Genomic DNA, 5,000 nt, shown 5'->3' with positions numbered 1-5,000 from the left:
AAGATAGAACCCCATGACTGGCAACAATTAATTAGATTTGGGAGAGATAGGAATGTACCTGGTAAAGAGAAGGACCCTTTTTGTGACGGGAAGGGGTGAGAGGCTGTACATTGGATTCCTCAGCCTTAGGGGAAGCATTTAGTCTCAGCACACCCCTTCCACTGAAAATTTGAATTAATTTTAGCTACCAAGGTGCAAAATATAGTTTATTGCTTTTTCAGAGTAATATATATGGTAGAATATGGTGGTGTTTACTGTTACATTTGTTGTTTTCATGTAAAGAACATAACCTTGTTTAATTATCTGTAGGAGGTCATTGTGTGTTTTTAGTTTAATGAAATTTTTATTTTGTGTAGAGACTTTACAGTTGATTGTAAATAAAGAAATTTATGTACTGATTCGTGCGTTTCCCGAAAGTTTTCATTATATAATTTTTTAGTATTATTCAGTCAGTTGATTATATGTGTGTGTTTGTATGTATGTATGTATATAATATATATATATATATATATATATATATATATATATATATATATGTATATATATATATATATATATATATATATATAAAGTGTTTATGTATGTTTACTGAAATATCCAGTATTGACGTATTCTTCACGTACCGGTTGACTAATGCCGTTTGTTGAAAATATTCATTAAGCTAATCCTTAAAAGTGTTCATGGTGTACCAAGGTTGTTAAAATATGCACCCGGAAAGTGAACATTTTCCGTGAAACTAAGAAAGAAGGGAAGAAGCAAAGGGTTTATGGATAATACATTAGATTACTTAACACAGAATAATTGATAACTTGTTACGTTGATGTTACCTTGGAAACGGGATACTCTGCTAAAGTTGGAACGTTTTCATGCAAGTCTAAGAAGATTTGAGTTTTTTTTTTTTATAGGCTGCGTATAAATAGCAGAGGCAAGGGGCAGCGAAATGCCCCATCTAGTAGGACAATATCCTAGAGACTGACTGATCAGCGCCCGAGCTCCCTCTAAATCCAAGGTAGGATCAGGGGGGGGGGGGGGCCTGGCACTGGCTGTGATGATAACCAGGTAGACTTACTGTATATGCTCGTCCAAACCATATCCCTAATTCAGAAGGATGATGAGGTTGCATACACTACAAGAAACTATCGAGCATGAGCGAGTCTCGAACCCCAGTCTAGCAGATTGCTAGCCAGGGACGTTTTCAATAGGCTACCACAACCCTAAAATTAAGTTGTTAGATAATACAGTAGTTTGTTAAAAACAAGAATTAAGAAAATACTTCTGGAAATAATACGTGTGTGCGTGGCTTGATGACAGACATATTTCTGATGATCATCTAAACAGAGCCTTTAACGTAATCTACCATAACCTCCGAAAAGAAGGACTTGTTACTCCAAGGAGCTGATTTAGCTATGTAAACCAAACAATAACAGTAGAAATATACGGCTTTATCAAGTTATCTAATTAACTCACTTTTACAAAAAAACAGATGAAAGTTTAAGGTTCCACGTTTCAAAAGTAGAAAGGACGGATTCGATTTTTATGTAGATCATTGAGCCTGTCAGGTTCTAAATAGTTGCAGCCAATAAGGAAACTCCTGATAACACAACTAAAATAATACCTTCAAAAAGGCTTTTCGAGATTTCAAACCAACGCCAAGGCTTAACAGTGTAACCGGCCCACCCCTCAAGAAATCAGCTCTTCTCAAGAGTTAAAATCCTATGTTGTACATAAATTCCCAAAAATTAATCACTCTTTGATAGTTGCATCACTTGTGAAAGGAAACTGCTTTGTTCTAGCCGAGTAGAATTCGCAAAATTTCTGTTTTGCCAACTATATTTTTATTGTATATCCTTTTCCCAGAATAAGCTTATTTTCTTTCATAATACATATAAACTAATGGGCGTATATGCCTATACATACCTACACACATTATATATATATATATATATATATATATATATATATATATATATAGATAGATATATATATATATATATATATATTATATATATGTATATATATATATATATATATATATGTATATATATATATATATATATATATATATATATATACGGTATATATAATTTATATATATAATGTCGTAGAGAGCTTCCCTGTTTCCCTAAATAGAGAACAATATTTGGTACTATAACGAAAAAAAATTCTCAAAATCTGGTTAACCGAAACTATTCAACCATACCCAAGCTGAAATAGACATAGGTTCAGCACTACTGAATTTAAGATTTATCTAGATAGATTATTTGCAAATGGTTACTCGTTGCAGATATCTTAAAAGTCTCATATTTCTTCAAATTTTGACCTCGAACACACTCGCTGTTAAAAGAAAATTATGTTTAAAATTTGACAGTAATTGATTTTTGCATATGTAGTACTTTCAGGATATTGTTTACATCACCTTAGCTTGAGTAGATTGTGTAACTCGTTGCAGTCTTTATTTCTAATGAAATTTACTCATTGTTAGAATAGAATGTTATTTTTTAGTTAGTTTAATCCATATTTAAACATTATGAATAATTTAGTAAGAATATTCCTAAGTTTGATACTCCATACCCTAACTGTTTCGAGAACGATGGTAGTGAGACGCGAATAGTTTTGCGCTTAAGTTTCTAATTAATCTCTCGCTATATCACCGAGGCTAGAATTTCAACAACTCTCCAACTTTGGCAGTATCTTCCGCAGAGTTTCAAAGCTTTTGGGAAGGAAAGTTTTACAGATGCGTTATTGAAAGCCCACAATGAGTTGAGTGACTTCTCTCCGAAAAGTAATCTAGTCGCCTGGCAATGCAGCCATATCTAATGGGACTCATCGTTTCCTTTCAAAAAATATTTTATAGTTTGAATGGAATTGGTATTTACTAGGCGGGTGACATTTCGTCTTTGAACAACAAGAGAGACGTGGTTGAGACATGAAAATTTATACCATATATCAAAACCATATTTTGGCTCCTAGAATTATTTCGTATTCAATTAATAAAATGTGCTAGATAAAGGTGAGACATTTTATGATTATGCAAAACTACTATGAATAAAAGTGATACTATTGTGGAAGTGAAGAAATGTGTGTGCGATGCGAAAGATTCTGTAGAAATTGGTGTTTATATTGTGCCAGTGAAGGAGTTATTTTCTGAATATACTATTCAATTTTGAAAGATGCTGTCTGAATATTTCACGCTTCTTGAGGCGACCCCAAGCTGTAGATAACTGTCATGAAAATCTCATCACCATCATTCTGTAAGTGAACCCATATTACTCAGCGTCAGAAAAAAAAAGAAAAAAAAGGAGAAGCAAAAGTTGATAATTGAGCCTCGGAAACTCTATTGGCCTCGACCATCGCCTCTGAGACTCACGTGGCGTAAAAATCGAGGGGCGGAGTTTGATTAGACTCTGATATTGGTCTGTTATTGAAAGATTCGAACTATTAAGAGGGCCCGCATTGTCCAGGGGCGCCAGCACGTGAAATTGGCCAGCTTCGCATTAGCATAACAAACAATACTGCCGCAGGTGATTCTCTCTCTCTCTCTCTCTCTCTCTCTCTCTCTCTCTCTCTCTCTCTCTCTCTCTCTCTCTCTCATTATAAATCGATTTAATGTCCGCTTTAATATTATAAGCTCATTTAACTTTATATCCTGTCTCCCTCCATAGCTCTCTTTCTTGCGGTTTAATCCTGTTGAATGTTCCCTTTCTCTTTCAGTATAGGTCTATAAATCTCTCTCTCTCTCTCTCTCTCTCTCTCTCTCTCTCTCTCTCTCTCTCTCTCTCTCTCTCTCTCTCTTATGGAATGTCATCTCTGTATGTATTAATGAAAAATACTTGACATTTTTCCTAATTGCTGATGTCAATCATTTTACCGTTTACTTTACAGTGCTGTTGGTTTTCGTGCAAATAGAAGTAGACTGGAAAAGAGAGAGAGAGAGAGAGAGAGAGAGAGAGAGAGAGAGAGAGAGAGAGAGAGAGAGAGAGCTCTCTCTATATATATATATATATATATGTATAGATATGTATATATATGCGTATATATATATATATATATATATATATATATATATATATATATATATATTTGTTTTTGTGCTTGTTATCTGTGTACGTTCAAGTTGTATTTGTTTAACAGTGAATATCTACAACATTAAATACCATTTGTGTGTGTGTGTGTGTGTGTGAGAGAGAGAGAGAGAGAGAGAGAGAGAGAGAGAGAGAGAGAGAGAGAGAGAGAGAGAGAGAAATAAATGTATAGGTTTAAACGCCATTATCGATTCGGTCCACCTTGGAGGGATATATCCAGTGATATTTCAAATTAAGTGTCGACCGTGGCCCATGTGCAGCCTCAGCTAATATAGATGACGAAAGATATTGATTGCTGGGCCACAAAATGTCGGTATAATGGCCGACATGATCGTTTATTAGTATTTTCGGCAAAATCTAGTGGTCGTTACTGTTGCCAGATGGCGGAAAATACCGGATATGTGTTTGTATATATATATATATATATATATATATATATATATATATATATATACATATATATATATATATATATATATATATACATATATATATATATATATATATATATATATATATAAATATATATATATATACATTCAATATTAACCTATTTTTCCTACAGTTGGTGTTTTGTATGTATATATAAATATATATATATATATATATATATATATATATATATATATAATATATATATACTGTATATATATATATATATATATATATATATATATATATATATATATATATATATATATATATATATATATATATTCATTCAATATTAAGCTGATCCCTACACTAGGTAGTCCAGAGAAAAATTAAGCGCTGTCGCTTTTAACCTGTAACAGCTGAATCATGGATGAGCCCCTGTGCAGTAAGATTTCAACATTACACATTTCATACGTCTGCACAGAAAGCCATCAGCAATGCATTGAATCCCCTGACACATATCTCTTAGATGCTAATGAGTTT

Source organism: Palaemon carinicauda, chromosome 44, assembly GCF_036898095.1.
Source record: "Palaemon carinicauda isolate YSFRI2023 chromosome 44, ASM3689809v2, whole genome shotgun sequence".
Lineage (NCBI taxonomy): Eukaryota > Metazoa > Arthropoda > Malacostraca > Decapoda > Palaemonidae > Palaemon > Palaemon carinicauda.
This window is presented reverse-complemented; position numbering follows the sequence as displayed.